We start from the raw sequence: 18,898 nt of genomic DNA, 5'->3' as shown, positions 1-18,898 counted from the left end.
CGCTACAGATCCTATCAGTTGTTTTTTTCTAGTGAACTCTAACTAAAAGAGTCCCCTTAAATTCCAGCAAATTATAACAGTGAGTCCTCACTCAATCCTCACAATTACTTACAAGGTAGGCAACTGCATTCTTCCCATTTTAAAGATGGGAAAACTGAGGTTTAGGGCAGTTAAGTAACTTGCTCAAGGCTATGCAGCTAGCCAGTGGAAAGGCAGAACTGGAATTCAAACATTTCTGAAACAACAGCTGACGTTTGTAATCATTGTACCACACTGGCTCCAGACCAGGAAAGAAAGGCATACTCAAAGTTATGATAAGGTACAGAACTAAGGGTAAGTTGGATATACCCGTTTGATCATAGTCAATTGAGGAAAACCTTTATCTCTTGTCTCGTGCTGAGTGGTTATATTTTGACGCTCTCTCTGCTGTATTGCTGGATGAAATCATTATAAGTTCAAGCTGATACTAATACCCCAGGGGCTGTGTCCCTGGTCAGCCATCCTGGTGCTTTCAAGGCCTACTTCGTCATGTAACCTGTGGTTCTGAGGGTTCCTTTTACATTTGTTACCCTAACATTCACCATAATCAGTAACTCCCCAGACTGGCTATAATAGAGCACACCTTCTCCTTTTTCAGTTATGTCTGCAATTTGCTATTATAAAGCTTTCCAGTACTAGCAAGAGCAACATCAAGAAATAACAGAATCTTTACTGATAAAACTCACCTGAGGATTTATTCATATGTCCACTTACTCACCCACTGATCCAACGGTCAGCGAGAAAGATTTACTGAGAATTATGCTGTACTTGTATTTTACTTCATTCACTCAAAAAAAACTGTGGAACTCTGACTACTCGCTCTGTCTTCCTAGGTGGATTCTCTCAAAATTTTCCCTCTTTTTCACATGAACTCATGTCCAGTGATACTTAATTTGATAAACTAATATAGAGAAATGGATTCATGGGTAATGAATGGCGTGATGGTTACTACTTCCAGGTAAGGTATATTCATTGTTAGAAAGATCTTTTAGAAGCACAACATCTTGATGCTGAAGGAAGGGCTTTCATGATAAATGTTTCAGGCAATATATTATGGGTGTTTGGGTGACATGAGTCTTCTCAGTGTTCTCTCAAATCTCACTATCCATGTTGAGGGTAACACTGCCATTTTATGAGAAATCAGCCATGTCATCTTGTATGACACCATTTTACTCATTAAGGGGATGATCTTATGATAAAATAAAAAGAACCAAATAATTATTTGCATTATGAAAAATCATTCATGATATATTTATATAAGGTAATGGTTAAAAGAAGCCAATAGGCTTCAAAGTGTCTCCCCTCCACTTTCATGAAAATATTACTTTACTCGCAAGATAGACTGAAGCTGCTTAATCAATATCCACTCTCCTTGTATTTTTAGTAACTGAGCCAGTATTTTGGTTAGGATGGCAAAAAGATGTCTAGCTAAAAGACTGTATTTGCCAGCCTCCATGCATCTAGCCAGTAGTGTGTTTACTGGTTACTGTAACCAGTAGTGTATTTCTCCTAGGAATGTTCATCAAGTAAAGCTGACTCAAGTAGGAGGTGTTTGCCTTTTGCTTTCCCTGCTTTCTCCTGCCTGGAAGGCAGACATAAAGGCTGTAGCTCTAGCAACCATTTTGGAACATGAGGCAACATTGTGAATTGAAGCCATGCGATAACATTGTGGAACATAAAGATAAGAGCACTCGGGTGAGCAGGGAATTCTCCTCTCAGTATTGGACTACTTCCCTCCCGATTCTATTATGTAAGGAAGATAAAATTTCTACCTCATTTGAATGACTCACATTTGGGGTGTGTGTGTGTGTGTGTGTGTGTGTGTGTGTGTGTGTGTGTGTGTGTGTGTGTGTATGTTTTATGTAACTAAACCTAACTGTAATTAAAACATCCTTTAATCAAACCTAAATAAAATATAGGTTTATTAATAAAACCTATAAACATTATTGTTCCAATAATGTTTCACTCACGGAGCCAATCTAGAATCTTGAGTTTATTCACGGCTGAATGTTACAGCGAGTTTGTATAAGTAGAAACCAAGTTCCCAAATATTCGGGTCCTGGGTCCTGGTCTCTTGCCTTGAACAAAGAACCTCGATTTTCTTTGGTCCATCACTATTGCTATTCATGGATTGTCCAGCATATTTTTAAAGAAATCATTGTTCAGAGAATGTAACTTTCACTTAAAGTTAAAAGCCGCTTCCACTCTTCTTCGTTTTCCCTCTGAGTTTGGGTAAAATTATGCCTGATGTAATTTACTGTAGTTCCTCCCCTGCCCTTTTTTTTTTTTCTAAGTATCTGTCCTGGAGATTTTAAGACCTGTAAAATGTTGGTTACTCTCACTTGTCCTAATCAGAGATTGAATAAAAAGACATTTCGAAATCTTGGAAAGATTGAGGGCTTCTGAACTTGAGCTGATCTGTTAAACCAGTTAGTTGAGCAAGGCCAGATGAGCCCTCAGGAAAAATCATGAAAACTAAATTAAAGCGAACAGAAAAAAGCAATTTGCCAGCAGTGAACCCAATTCACAATTGGCCTCCTCCAGAGAAGAGTATCCTGCCTTGGTCGCGTGCCAACAAGAGCTCCCTGCGATTATCTGTAGGATTGCACAATTCCTCTTAGGACAGTTATGAAAGGAAAAATAACATTTGTTCTGCCAAAGCGTGTGGACTTGCTGACATTTGCTGAAATACAGATATCACCCGAGTGAAAAGTGAACAGGATGTTATCCTTAAGGTACTTTAGAGAGCAAGTATGTGACACATCTTTTCCACACATACATAAGGCAGCTTGAATTTCTGGTAATTGTGAGGGCTTGACTCTAGCAACTATTTCCAACAGACCCCTGGTGGCTTTGGGAAGATCATCCCATGATATCTCAACCTGGTGAGAAACTGTTCTTTGTGATGTTCAGTAAGGTTTGTCTATTTCTTCCCTTCTTGGAATGGTGATTTAAGAGGATAGAATCTGGCCTTGCTGGTCGGGAGGGGGGAGTCAGCACAGTTTAAATCAATTGTGTCTGTCATATGAATTCCCTGATTCTAGAGTGAACAAAAGAAGTATGCTGGGAAAAGATGGGGGAAAAGATGCCATATATTATATACTCTGATGGAGAAAGCAGGGGAGGATTTTAAATGATGGAGATTATCAACAATTCATATTGGATGGCTTTCATGGTGGAAGGCTCTGGGGATAGATTTGTGGAGGGCAAAATAAAAGAAATTCAACAGCTAGTGGCTTATCTGGAGAGTCTTGATTAAATGATATTTAAACTATTTATATTTAAGGTATTCAAGTATTTCCTTTATTTCTGGGCATTTCACTGTTGAAATATTCAGATACAAAGCAGGCTTGGACGTATGAAACAGAACTGGTTTCTGGCTAAAGAACACAGTAGAAATTGAATATAATCAAAGTTAAACACAGATGATTAGCACTCTCATATGGTAAAGCAGCCCAGGATGAAATACGGTGGATAGCGCAGAGGAAGAAAATATAAGTAGTGATGGACAAGTTGTTCAGTAACAGAGTCAATGAGGGCTTGGTCAACGGTCATCAAAATATTAGAGGCTTGAAAAATAATTCACAGGAATTAGGCGATGCGTTTCAATAATACCTATCCTCATACACTGTGGGGATCATCGATACACGTGTGTGTGTGCATGTGTATTCTATATACATGGAAACTTATATTTGGGAATATGACTGCAGAAGATTACGTGTTGACACAGATTAGGTTCGATAGCTTCAAATTCATTTTTTAAATTCTTGTATTCACGAGTAAACAAAAGAACCCAGTTTAGACGGCTGATCTGCAGTCGTGAAAATGGTAGCCTTCTCTAATATGGCAACTAGGGTTTGAAGATCATTTATAGCTGGGACTGGGGTCATTTGGAGGCTACAGAACTGCTACTAAGTGAATACGTCATGTTATAAAGGGTCTTTGACATCACAACGATATAAAATGGTATGGTTAAGCTGGAATGTTGCCGTTATACAGCACATTTTGTGTAGGTAGAATGGTTAATACCATTGAAGATACAGTTGTCAATAAATCCAATGCAGTTTAATTCACATCAGTAAAAACCTATACAGTGCCCACAGTATGCCAGGTCCTGTGCCAGTTGCTGTGAATCCAAAAATGAATAAATTAGAGCACTTGGCTCTAAAAAAAAACTTACCGTTCACTGAAAGATACGAAGAAGACAGAGCAATAGGCTGGAAGGTGATGTGATGGAATGTATGTAATGAGATATACACAGTTCCAAGACATGTACAAGGAACAGAAATAATAATATAAGGGAACAGATAGCAATGTTTTGTGGGCAAGACTTTTTCTTGGTGTGACGGGAGGTGGGGAAAATGCAAAGTTTTAGGGAGAAATTTCTACCTGAGCTTTTAAAGATGAGGAGGAGCAAGTCAGAGACATTCAAGGATGGAGGAAAGGAGATAATTTGGGAGCAATGATGTGAACATTTGTTTTTTTGAAAGAAGGGAGATAGACCCAGATCATCCATTAGTATCTCCTCCAGACCCAGTGTCCAAAATCTAGAATTTCATGACTATGATTCAGATTGTATGTTTGCATATTCATCTCACTAATTTTGATAAAGATTTTTGATAGAACTGAACTGAAAAATTCACCTCATGCTTAAAGTTTGAAGGAACTTTGAGATCATCTTTGGTTTCCCCATATCACTTATTCATTCAATTCAACAAGTATTCATTGAGAATCTACTATGTGCCAGACTGTCAAGCACTATTCTCAACACTTAGAATACATCAATAAATAAAAGGGACGGATACCCTTGGCCTCGTGGAGCTTATGTTCTAAGAGGGAGAGGCAGACCATAACTAACACGCGTAATAAATATGTAAATATTATAGTCTGCCAAAAGGCAGTAAATGCTACGGGGGAAAATCAGAGCAGGGTGGGTGAATGTCTCTGTTTGCCCAAGGCAGCCTCAATTTATTCCTGTTGTCCCAACATAATTATTCACAGCAACTCTCTACCTCTAAAAGAGGTCCTAGTTTGGGTCAGACACTATATAAACTTCAGAGCACAGTTAAAGGGAATCAGGAATGTGTGTGCATCTGCGTGTGCACGTGTGCGCACATGCAGGGCCACATTACTATATTTAAAGTGGTAATCCAGGTAAGGCTCACTGAGAAGGGGGCTTCTGAGCAAAGAACTAAAGAAGTGAGAGAGTGAGGCTCCCAGATATCTTTGTGAAGAATATTCCAGGGCAAAGGCTCTAAGATTTCCAAGGAATGCGAGGAGGCCGGGGCCCTGAGGGGGAATGAATGGAGGGGAGAGCAACTGGAGATGCCAGCAGGCAGGAAAGGAGAAGGGAGCTGGAGAGGGTGGGGCCCTAGGCCACTGAAAGGGAGTTAAGCTCTCCTCTGAGTCCAGTGGAACGCCACTGGGGGATCCTATACAGAGAGGACATAATCTGACTCATATTTGAAAATCATTACTCTGGCAATTCTTTGTGGAGTCGATTCCTTGAAAAGACTATACTCTAGGGGGTAAAAGCAAAGGCAAGCTGTCTAGATAGGAGGCTCCTACAGTGAACGCAGTGAGAGATGGTCATGGCTTGGAACAGGATGGTGGCAGTGGATGTGGCGACAAGTACTCAGATACTGAATGTGTTATGAACCAACCAGATTTCCTGCAGACAAGAGATGAGGGGATGAGGTTCTCATATCTTGCAGTAGTAACAAAGGATTCCTTAAAGAACTAGTTTAACAACTCGTGGGTTTTAGTCCTCACTGAGCTCTTAAAAAACAAATTACTTCTCCCACTTTGCTTCAAAGCTTTGCCTTCCCTTTCAAAGCATTTTCAAAATGGTAAATCCCATCCAAGTTTAGTTGTACAAGTAAAAGCTTCTGTCTGGTAACTATTAAAGATGGCTCCAATATGGCTGGTTCTGATTAACTGCAATGTGGTGTAGGCACCATGTTGAAAGAGAGTATTTTGTCAAACATGGGGCCTTCCAAACTGTAGCAAATAGGTAATCAATATGTGGAGTGTTAAGTTTACATTTTGAAATGATGAATAGTGTTGATGGTAGGTCACCAAGTGGTGACGGATGATTGTGAGTGGTGCAGCAGAGAGAGTCCTGAGCTCTGCCTGTGACACCGGCTATGACTGTCACCACATCCCTAAACCTCGCTGAGACGAATGCCCTTGGTTGTAAATGGAACACCTTGCTGTGATTCAGCTCTGGATTTTGGTAGTCACTGTGTTTTCATCTCTGAATGTAACTCTGTAAATACTTAGAAATCAGATAATAGGAATAAGGCTATAAATAGACAATTAGGATCCTGAGCGCTCATCAGTTTTTAATATTTTATGGTTATCTCAGGCCTCTTATTTGTGTAGGTGTGCAACTTGAGGTCAAGGGCTGATATCTTTTCTAACAATGTATTATGCTCATGGGCCATAATTTAGAGAGGCGCATAGCATGATGATGAAGAACACAGGTATGTTTATAAATTAGAAACAATAGTAATTACATCTTAGGAGCACTGGGCTATTACACAAAAATTAGAGTGAAAAAAACCATCAACTATTAACACCAATGTTAATTGAAACTTTACTATGAGTAAGGCAGTATATTAAATACTTTCTGAACTCTTTTATTTAATTCTAAATGAAAACCCAAGATTCTGTGGGTAGGTACTCTTTTCATACCCATTTTAGAGAGAGAGAGAGAAGCAAAGCCACAGAAACCTGAATAATTTCTGCAAAGTTATTCAAACCCAGGCAGTAGGCCTCCAGATCTTGCACCATCTTAACCACAATACCCAAGTCTCGCCACAATATACAGAGAAGGGCAGCAGTTTCTGGCAATAATGAGAACTCAATAAATGGAAGCTATGATGATGATGGTTATTATAGCAGTGGGAATTCAATACCTGCTAGGTAACTGAATGAATCCATGAGTCATCTACACTGAGGCAATGAGGTGATAATTGACATCAGGAAGAAACGAACTCATCCAAGGGGAGAGAGCAGAGAAGGGCTGAGAACTGAAATGAGGAGGACAGATAACCAAATGCCTTAATGCCCACTTGGATGGTGTTGAACCCAGAAGTGACCATTCTCATGACCTACAGCAGAAATGAATGTTCCCTCCAGGACTGATTGAGTGACTCTTGGATTTTGGTTCTAACTCTTTAAAATTGCTTCTCTCACTTTGTTCAAAGCCTTGTCTTCCTTTTCAAAACATTTGCAAAATGGTAAATCCCACCTCCAAAGAGTCCATCAAAGTTTAGTCACAAACATAACTGCTCCTGTCTGGTAAAGATTAATGATGTTTCTGATACGGATATTTTTGATTAACTGCTGTTGAAACTCTTGAGCTGAACGTCAAAGCTGGAAAATGAACTTTTAAATGGACTCAGAAGAGGCCCCTGTGTCCTTGAACATAATCCAATCAAAGAGATTGCAAAGGAAAACACAAGAGACACTATTAAATTTGTGATGACATGAAAGATCCTTGTTCCATTTGTGAAAAAAAAAAAAAAAAAAGCCACACTAGGTCATCATTCTTTAAGAGACTCTGCTTTGATATTGACCTGCCTAAAATGTTACAAAAAAAAAAAAAAAAAGTCTTTCTAAAACACATCTCTTGACTTCGCTTGTAAAACATCTATCTGTCCTCCAAAAATTCTGGTTTGCAAGTGTTGATGTTCCAAGTCATATTAAAAGAACAAAATAAAAGAAAATGCAGTCAAGAAAACAGGAGCATTTAATTGTATGTAACGTAGACAATTAAGCAAAGTAATGGCTGGTAACATCTCCTGGCAAGCTGTCATCCTATTAAGGCTGAGAGTTCAATTTTATTAAAGTTGTCCCAAAGGAACACGGGGGTCCCAATCCCAGATACCTCTACATGAGTATTATTAGATGGTAATATCATAATCAGGCAAAACTAAAGCACATCAGTTGTTCATAAAGCTTCACTGGGATTACACTGAATGGTGTTATGAGCATGTTACTTTAAAGAGACATCTACCAACACCATTAGCTTTTTTTCCTCCTGACCTACTACTACATCACCAGTTACCAGTGATAGCAGTGCAGGAAGTAGATTAGGTTTTTCTCACAGGGCTAGTGATAGATATTCAATTTTAAATGCTTCCCACAGATTCTTCCAGCTCCTCTTCACCCTCCACAATGTTAGGTAAAATTGGGTTCATACCGCACCAGAATCACCTGGGAATCTAACGAAAATGGAAATTTCTGGACCCCACACCAGAAAAATTGAGTTAGAATCTCTGCAAGGTAGGGAGAGGAATCTCATTTTTAACAAAATCTTCTGTTGATTCTCAGGCAGACAAAGTTTGAAAGGCAGTGTGCACAGACATGCGTGCAAGTTCAGCCTGTGCCTCTACATATAGCTCTGTAACCCCGGATAAGTCACTTAAAGTTTCAAAGTCTCATTTCACTCTTGTATAAAATGAGGCTATTAACACCAGTCCTGCCTACAGCAAAGTTGTGTACAAGTTGAAGTGAGGTCACAGATGTGAAACTGCTTTTTAAACTACAAAGTACGGTGTATGGGCAACATATTACTGTTGGGGTTGTTATATAGCCATACCCCTCCCCCTCACCCATTCATCTGGCTTATGAAGCCATGGGTAGCAACTATGTATGAAACATGGGGCAGAGAACTGCAGAGGTTCTGGATGTCTTGACTCTAGAAGTCTGTTTTAAGCTCATAATCGTAGATTACTAAAAGGGATGCATCTGTCTTCAACCCTCTCTATGTGTGTTGGCTTATAAAATTTTTCTTCATGAGGCAGTCCATGTTTTGAATCTGCTCAATTTATTTATCTAATGTGTGGAAAATGAGACATAAGACTTTAGATGAAAATTCACCTGGTCTCATCCAGCCAGGATGAATTACAGTCAGCAGCAATAGCTCTTTTAAACACAGGAAAATATACCTGCTTCATGTGTACGTGACTTAGAACTGATAAATAAAATGGGCATTTCTTGATTTGAAAATAATATTGATTGATAAACACATTTGGTTCAATAACGTATCTTAGGGGAAATTATATATATTTCATATAGATGTATCTTGATTTTAAAACTCTCAGCAAAGTGGGTATAGAGGGAATGTACCTCAACATAATGAAGGCCATATATGACAATCCCACAGCTTACATCACACTCAACAGTGAAAAACTGAAAGCTTTTCCTCTAAGATCAGGAATAAGACGAGGATACCCACTCTCACTATATTTATTCAACATAATACTGGATGCCTAGAAAGAGCAATTAGGCAAAAAAAAAAAAAGAAAAGTCATCCAAATCAGAACGGAAGAATGAAAACTATCTCTACTTGCAGATGGCATGATATTACATATAGAAAACCTTAAAGACTTCAGCAAAAGGCTGTTAGAACTAATAAATAAATTTAGTATAGCTGCAGGATACAAAATCAATATATAAAAATCAGTTGCATTTTATAAAAATAATAAACTATCAAAAAGAAATTAAGAAAACATTCCCATTTACAGTTACATCAAAACGATAAAATACTTAGGAATACATTTAACTAAGAAGATGAAACACCTGAACAATGTAAACTATAAAATAGTAATAAAAGAAATTGAAGAAGACACAAATAAATGGAAAGATATTCCATGCTCATGGTTTGGAAGAATTAATACTGTTAAAATGTCCATACTACCCAAAGCAATCTGCAGACTCAATGCAATCCCTATCAAAATTCCAAAGGCATTGTTCACAGACAAAAAAACAATATTCAAATTTGTGTGGAACCACGAAAGACTCCAAATAACCAAAGCAACCTGGATAAAGAAGAGCAAAGTTGGAGGTATCCTGCTTCCTGATTTCAAACTGTTACAAAGCTATAGCAACCAAAACAGTTTGGTGGTGGCATAAAAATAGACATATGGATCAATAAGACAGACAATGGAGAACCCAGAAATAAACCTATACATATACGGTCAATTAATTTATAACCAAGGAGCCAAGAGTATACAATGTGAATGGATAGTCTCTTCAATAAGTGTTGTTGGGAAAACTGGATATCCATGTGAAAGAATGAAACTGGACATTTATCTTACACCATACGGAAATATTAACTCAAAATGGATTAAATACTTAAATATAAAACCTGAAACCATAAAACTCTTAGAAGAAAACATAGGTGGTAATCTCCTTGACTTTGGTCTTGGCAATGGTTTTTTTGAATTTGACACCAAAAGCAAAAATAAACATGTGGGACTATATCAAACTAAAAAGCTTCTATACAGCAAAGGAAACTATCAACAAAATGAAAAGGCACCCTACGGAATGGGAGAAAATATTTGCAAATCATATATCCGATAAGAAGTTAATATCTAAAATATATTTTTAAAAACTCATACAACTCAGTAGAAAGAAACCTAACAATCTAACCAGAATATGGGCAGAGTATCTGAATGGACAGTTTTCCAAAGAGGACATACAGATGGCCAACAGGTATGGGAAAAGGAGCTCAACACATGAATCATCAGGAAAACAGAAATCAAAATCACAAGGAGGGGCTTCCCTGGTGGCGCAGTGGTTGCGCGTCTGCCTGCCGATGCAGGGGAACTGGGTTCGCGCCCGGGTCTGGGAGGATCCCACATGCCGCGGAGCGGCTGGGCCCGTGAGCCGTGGCCGCTGGGCCTGAGCGTCCGGAGCCTGTGCTCCGCAACGGGAGAGGCCACAACAGAGGGAGGCCCGTATACCACAAAACAAACAAACAAACAAACAAAAAACAACAAGGAGATATCACTTCACACCTGTTAGGATGGCTATTATCAAAAAGAGAAGAAATAACAAGTGTTGGCAAAGATGTGGAGAAATGGGAAACCTTGTGCACTGTTGGTGGGAATGTAAATTGATGTAGCCACTAAGGAAAATAGCATGGAAGCTCCTCAAGGAATTAAAAATAGAACTAGCCTATGATCCAGCAATTCAATTCTGGGTATTTATACAAAGGGAATGAAATCACTGTCTTGAAAAGATATTTGCAACCCTGTGTTTTCTGCAGCATTATTTACAATAGCCAAGACATGGAAACAACCTAAGTGTCCATCAGCGGGTGACTGAAATGTGTATATACATATATTCACCTTCCTTCCTTCTTCCTTCCTGCCTTCCTGCCATAAAAAAAGGGAATCCTGCCATTTGGAACAACATGCATGGACCATGAGGACGTTATGCTAAGTGAAATAAGTCAGACAGAAAAAGGCAATTACCACGTGATATCACTTATAGGAGGGATCTGAAAGAGAAAAAACAACAAACTGATGGTTTCTAGAGATGGAGGTTGGGAGTCAGCAAATTACATGAAGGTGAACAAAAGATATAAACTTCCAGTTATAAGTTCTGGGATGTAACGTACGCCATGGTGAATACAGTCAACAACATAGTTACCTCTATTGTGTATTTGAAAGTCCCTAAAAGAGTAAATCTTAAAAGTTCTCATCACAAGAAAAAAATCTGTATGTGTGGCGATGGATGGTAACTAAACATATTGTGGTGATCATTTTGCAGTATGTACATATCTCAAATCATTACGTTGTACATCTAAAACTCATTCAGTGTTATATGTCTATTTTATCTCGATTAAAAGGAATAAAGATTTACAAAATGATTTAACTAAAAAAAGGAAAGGAGGAGAAAATGTGATATAGTAGATATAACCACAGTATAACTGAAAAGGAAAAAAGGGAATAGGAAACAGTGCCAAGTTATTCTTAGAGAAGAAGCAATTTAATCAGATAATCTCATGTGAACAGAGATAATTTCTAAATAATGGTTGGAAGAAGATGATATATAAAAAACGTAATGGTTAGGAAATACCATGTGTGTGGTAGATTGTAGTATTTGTTTAAAATATTCACTGTTTCTCCTCTTGACCCATTTCTCATTGGCCACCCCCCCATGGCCTTCTCCTGCTGGAGGATACTTATGACCCTGTTGATATCAGCCTTGGCCGTCAGACTTGCTTTGGCCAAAGAAATAGAAGAAGTGACCTCCACTATTTTGGAGCAGAAGCTTTAAGAGTTATTACCTTATTCTGTAATCACTTTTACTCTACTGCTAAAAGAGGGGTCCTGCCTTAGATAAGGGATACTCCTTCAGCTGGGATCACAAAGGCAGACAGCGTGGAGGAGAGCTGATGTGGACTGCCATTGCCATGTCACATGTGTGAGATATAAGCCTTTATTTTTCTGATCCACTAAGATTTGGGGGTTATTTGTTATTGTAGCATAACCTAGTGAGACCTAACTCACACAACTTGTTTATTCTATTCCCCTCTCCCCTGTTTTATCTAAAATCAACACTTATAAATAAATACTGACAGGACAGTTTGGCCAAAAGATCATGCTAGTCTTGATGCATCTGACCATGAAATTTATAGCTGAGTGGCTGGGAAAGAGGAACCCTCTTTCACATGTTCAGCATAAAAACATTTCTTTACCAGGCTGAAATAAATGGAGTCCATCAGGCGGACGGTGGATTAGGGATTGTGAATTCATACTTTGGCAAAAAGGAATAAAATTTTACATTCCTTTGTGGTGTATTTATAGTTAATCCTGCAATTTTCCGTTGGCTTTGTTTTTTGGTATACGGAAATAATTTTTCTCTTAATAATTCTTATACATTCTTTACACATTCTTATATAAGATTATACATTCTTATATAATTATACATTCTTATATAATTCTTTCAGTGGTTAGATTTCAATATGCGTCCTTGATTTATGTCATTTTACTTCAAATTAGTACTCTTATCACGTCCCAAATGACGTGAGAAATGTAAAAGTTTAATTCCTTTTATCCTCCTCTTGCCCTGTGTGCTATGGAAGCCTTGTGCTTTACATCCTCACTCCCTGTAACTACACAAGATACTATTAGTATTAACATTACAAGAGTCAATATTATTTGACTTTTATCCCTACTTTCCCTACGTGGTGTGCTTCCTTCCTCTTGCAGTTCTGTGCTTTCATCTGGAACTATTCTCTTCAGCCAAAGAACTTCCTTTATAATTTCTTGCAGTTGAATTCTTCTGGTGACAAATTCTAGATCTTTTGTGTGTCTAAAAATATCCTAATATTAGTATCTGAAGGATATTCTTCTTGGAACTGGAAGTCTAGGCTGATTTTTCTCTCTTTCAGCACTTTAAAAATGCTATTCCATTTTCTTCTAGATTCCATGGTTTCTCTTGACAATTCAGCTTTTGGACTTACTGCTTTTCTTTTGAAAATAGTGACATTTTTTCTCTGGATGTATTTAAGATTTTCTCTTTCCCTTTAGTTTTCAAAAGTTTGACCATTATGTGTCCTGATGTGATTTTCTTTATTTAACTTGCATGGGAATCACTGAGCCTGTGGAATCCTTGAATTAGTGTCTTTAGTATAAGGTCAGTATAAACACTTTGTAACTGTCTCTGAGACTACTGTTCCCCTGAAAACCATAAGCCAATCTCAGAAATGGACAATTATTTTTAAAAATGATAAACAGAGTTAATCAAGAGTTGAACATTTCTACTGTTCAAAGGACACCTTGAAAACATGAAAAGGGAAACCACAGACTGGGATAAAATATTCCCAATACATATACCTGACAAAGGATTCATATCTGAGATGTATAAAGAACTCACACAACTCAAGAAAAGAAAAACCCAACTTAATAAAATGAGAAGAGGTTTTAGATGGATATATAAATGACCAGTAAGCGTATGAACAAGTGCTCTATGTCATTATTTATCACTGGAAATGAAACTTAAAACCACAGTGAGATACTACAACACGTTCACCAGAATAGTTAAAAATCTAAAAGTCTAACACCACCCAATGTTGGCCATGGTAGAGAGCCACTTGAAGTCTCATACACAGTTGGTGGGAGTGTAAAGTAGTACCCCACTTTGGAAAAAAGTTTGGTGGTTTCTTATAGATGTGAACGAAGTACTCGAGAATGCTATGTGATTAGTGATAAAGGTATATCAAACAACTAACATAATTGTTTTAAAAATGGTGTATCTCATTTATTCCTTCACCTGTACAGGGTTGTTTGTGTTGCTTCCAACTTGGGGCCATTATGTATAAAACTGCTATGAACATTTGTGTACAAGTTATGTGTCAACATATGAGAAGAATATTGAGAAATGGAAACTGCATGAAATATGGAGGAAAGATGGGAAGGGAGATAACAGGGAGATGGGAATTGCTGGGGATGCAGAAGAGCAGAATGATTTCCCAGAGGAAGTGATGATCAGGCTGACACCTGAAGAATGAGTGAGAGGTGGTCTTAGCGGGAATCTAAGCTTATTGACACTCCCTTAGTAGCCACAAGAGCCTACAGATGGAGCACATTGATATATATCTTTATATCCATAGATAAAATACCTTAATATAGAAAACCAGGGTCCAAGACAAGTTGGTCTTATTTTGGACCCCATACTATAGAGGGGTTCTCCTGGATTAATGATGACCACTATTTCCGGCTTCACTGCTCCCCTGTGGGAGTTTAAGGCTTATTGAAGAGACACAGATGCTCATAAATGATCAAAGCAATTTAGCTCTATAGCCTGGGGATGTTATTGTCAAAATATACTTTAAAAAAGCATAAGAGCAATCCTCTGCCACATCTGTTGCATGACTGGGGCTCTCTTCTCCCTATTGGGCTACCTGCTCTCACCCTCCACCACTCAATCCTCTAAAACAACGTAGTTCCTTTGGGCTTAAAAGAAACGGAAGCAATCATTAATTTTGAAATAGGAGGAGTTGCAAATTCCTTAGTAGGCTAAAATAATGTATTTATTAAAGAATATATCAGTGTATCTTTACATTATTGTTTTAAAGGTAACGTATGTATAGGTTAATGAAAAAGAGCCAACGAAACTCGCTGCTGAAAGTTGGGGAATTCCTAACACGTTTGGTGTTTCTGGGTAATACGAGAACAGAGGAAATGAGTTGACCATTTGTGATGATGTCAGTGGGTGAATGGTTCAAGTGACTCTGTAATTAATTTTAAGGTGACACTTCTAATTACCTTACGGATCAACCAGGTCATCGTCTCAGAACTGACCTACTCTGATAGGGCAGAGTGAGTCCTCATTCAGTTTTAGTGGTTCTTAAATCTTTAATTGCTTCCTGTCAGGTACTCTGGACCCTGACTTATTTTGCACCGTGCTCTGTTTTAGTTTGGGCGCTTTTGAGATGCCGAGGTTAAGCCTCTGTGATCCCCTGCAGTAGGACCAGCCATTCTGCATGACACTATACAGTGTCTATGTATATGACTGTATATGACTATACAGTCATAGCTTAATATGTGATCAGATTTCACTAAGATAAAATTCAAACAATATTTTATAAATACCGTGGAAATAAACAAAGACCACCTAAATGAGAACAAGCAAAGGCTAGTTATTCAGAGCTTGCTAAAGCAAAGGAGTTGGCCAACATCCCCTGTGTTTAGGCAGAGATTCAAAGGCAGGCAGGGGAGTGGGAAAGCTTTATAGTGCACAGAGGGAAGGCTTCAGGTTTGCCTGGATTGTAGGCTGGTGGTATGGGAAGCAGCAGCCAGGAAAGCCAGAAGCACGGCATCCTGTGTGATTGGTTAGGGGTGAATATTTGACTTTCTCTGGTTGGTCCTAACTTGGAAGAAGGAATAAACACTAGGGAAACTGTCAATAATAATTGCTGTCATCAAGTCTTGACCCTTTGGAGATCACTGTTATAGCAGTTATTGTTTGGCTTTCTGGATTGTTACTGGTGATAGCAGTCTGATTACTACAAGTCTAACTTATAAATAGCCAGCTGACTTCCTGGGCTGGTGGCTGCAGATTGTGGGGTTGAGAATCTTATTATTATCTATGGCATAGGCACTTTATGTGTGTATATTCAATCTTTCAATATATTTACGGTGATGTTTGTTTTGTGAGTTTTGCATCTCAGATTCTGTGTGTGTGTTTTCTGTACACAATCTAAACACTAGGATTTATTATACCTCTGGCTTTTCCAGATTTCCTCTGTACCTTCTAATCATATGATTTAGGGTATTTTTAAGAGGTGCTATAAGAAAGTTTGCACTGTGAAACTCAATTATTTACTCATATTTGGGCACAGGCAGGCATAGCTAATTAAACTACAGCAGAGTATACTAGGAAAGACGGAAACCCTGAAACTTAACTGGGCACAGGGTGGCCGAGGCCATGCCAGGGGTAAGAAGAAATAGAAATAAAATTCAAGAATCCAACTCTGATCAAGATCTGGGATAAAGTCTAGTCTTAAAGCAAAGCAAAAAAAACCAATGGTTACATTTATTTGCTAATATTGTATATGCTTTTACTTCATGCTAAGTGCTATGTAAAACATCTTTCTTTCACTGTTCAGTTTATTCGTTATTAAAATTCTATCAAGTCAGTGGTTAGACTATCCCTTTCTACAGATGGGAAAATTAAGGCTCAGGAAAAGGACGTGCTTTGCCCAAGTCCCTGCAGCCAGTGAGGAGTAGAGCTGGTACTGGGGACCAGCAGGCTGACTCCAGAGTCCTATTCAAGTTCAACGCCTTTCCACTGCCCCCTTCACTCTGACTCCCAGGGGCCCACCCCACATCCTTGAGCTGCGTAAGTCTCTTGGCTGGCAGGCAGCCCTTTTGTGTGACAATAGCTAAGTGGCTCAAATTGTGAAGATTAAATGATATGCCATCTTTCCCCCCAAATTTCTCTCTAGAGCAGAATGAACAGAAATAAATTTCACTTCCACTGTCTAAGCAAATATCCAACTAGAATAAGAAATTCTGATCTGCCCCTCATTTCATACATTTCTCCTCTTCATGAGCAGATGTCTCAAAATCTTCTTTCTCACTTGCATGGAAATGGGGTGTGAAGAAGTTTCTAGGGAGAAGAACATGGGAAACATGGGACTGTTGGAGAAAGTCTATGGCATGTGAGTGCGACTTTCTTTTCTACCTCTTTCCTGGTAGGACTTAGTTAAATGAACATTTCTTAAGTGGAGCACAGGGCGCCGGATGGTGAGTTGTGGTTCAACAACAGGTCACGAGAGAAAGTGAAATACAGAAGTTTACCACTCACAGGTCCTGGAGGAAGGATACAGCATGCCTCCAGGGGCTATACAGGGAGATCAAAGCAGAATGTAGAGAGAGAGGACAGGCAGGACTTCCGGCACATTCCCTTATCAGGATCCATGGGTGGAGTGCTTTGGGGTTCCCAAGCTAGGGCCAGATTTGTCCACTCAAACCAAAAGAACAGAAAATTTTGGTGAGCCCCCAGGGGTCTTACCTAAGGGGTGAATAAGGCTGACAGATGCAGGGAGCCAGGGGAGACTGCTGACCATAAGAGCTGTTGGAGAGGTCACATCAGAAACTTAGGTTTGCTTGCTATTCTGCAGGCTAACATCTAGGACATGTGCTTGCATGAGGGGACTAGTGTTAGTCTAAGGTCTCTTCAGGCCATTTTGCCAAACAAAGTGGATGCCGAGGCAGCAATACCATGGAGTAGCTTAGCTCTATTCAACATTTTCCCTCTTTAGTAATCAGTTTCTCTGAGTGGGGAATAGCAGGTGCAGTTGACTGCCGGTGGTAGGAACTTTTCAGCCAACTATTGGAAAGCATGCAGTGTAAGCTGTTGGCCCCAATTGTTGGAAGCTTTCTTTACATTGTGGAGTACTTTGTGTCTGTTTTCAACTCTTTTAATAGAATGATAGAATGCAGTTGAGCACATTAGAGGTACATAAAGGGGGGCAGAAAGAAATGGTAGCCTCTTTAATTTGGAGGCCTTAGTAATGAGATGATACCTGCACCAAGTCTTACGAAGTATACTTCAGCAGAAAAAGAAGGTTGGAGAAAAGCATGTGCAGTGCAAACAAGGCAATAAGCAAAAGCACGGAGCACTGAATAAGCACAGGGAATGCCCAGGAGAGAGGATTATAAGCCATCTGACATTACTGGAGTCAAAAATATGAGCTGGATGGTAATATCAGACTAGAGGTCCTTAAACATGCCATACTTACTTCAGAATTATGTAAGGAAAAAGGGAGGTTCAGAATGCAGAGAAAGTCAAATGGTCCCAAGGAAGAAGCAGAGATTAGTATCAAAACTCCAATCTTCTCAGTGGCATCAGGTTTCTCCCTAAAGCAGCAAACACTCGTCTAGGCAAACATTTTTTTTTTAACATCTTTATTGGAGCATAATTGCTTTAAAATGGTGTGTTAGTTTCTGCTTTATAACAAAGTGAATCAGCTATACATATACATATATCCCCATATCCCCTCCCTCTTGCGTCTCCCTCCCACCCTCCCTATCCCACCCCTCTAGGTGGTCACAAAGCACCAAGCTGATCTCCCTGTGCCATGCGGCTGCTTCCCACTAGCTATCCACCCTACGTTTGGTAGTGTATATATGTCCATGCCACTCTTTCACTTCGTCCCAGCTTACCCTTCCCCCTCCCCTGGTCCACAAATCCATTCTCTAGGTCTGTGTCTTTATTCCTGTCTGGCCCCTAGGTTCTTCAGAACTTTTTTTTTTTTTAGATTCCATATATATGTGTTAGCATATGGTATTTGTTTTTCTCCTTCTGACTTACTTCACTCTGTATGACAGACTCCAGGTCCATCCACCTCACTACAAATAACTCAGTTTCATTTCTTTTTATGGCTGAGTAATATTCCATTGTATATATGTGCCACATCTTCTTTATCCATTCATCTGTTGATGGACACTTAGGTTGCTTCCATGTCCTGCTATCACAAATAGAGCTGCAATGAACATTTTGGTACATGACTCTTTTTGAATTATGGTTTTCTCAGGGTATATGCCCA

At 39.0% G+C, this 18,898-nt stretch overlaps 1 long non-coding RNA gene across 1 annotated transcript in view; it reads left to right on the top strand.

The window, feature by feature from the left end:
* Positions 1-983: 983 nt before the first annotated feature.
* The window catches only part of LOC114484310 (uncharacterized), a 24,399-nt gene continuing 6,484 nt past the window's right edge, over positions 984-18,898 (top strand). Inside the window, exon 1 of the long non-coding RNA XR_003677028.2 lies at positions 984-997. This is a non-coding gene — a long non-coding RNA (uncharacterized lncRNA). The remainder of the gene's footprint in view (positions 998-18,898) is intronic.

The sequence above is a fragment of the Physeter macrocephalus genome, chromosome 18, assembly GCF_002837175.3.
Source record: "Physeter macrocephalus isolate SW-GA chromosome 18, ASM283717v5, whole genome shotgun sequence".
Classification (NCBI taxonomy): domain Eukaryota; kingdom Metazoa; phylum Chordata; class Mammalia; order Artiodactyla; family Physeteridae; genus Physeter; species Physeter macrocephalus.
This window is presented reverse-complemented; position numbering and strand designations above follow the sequence as displayed.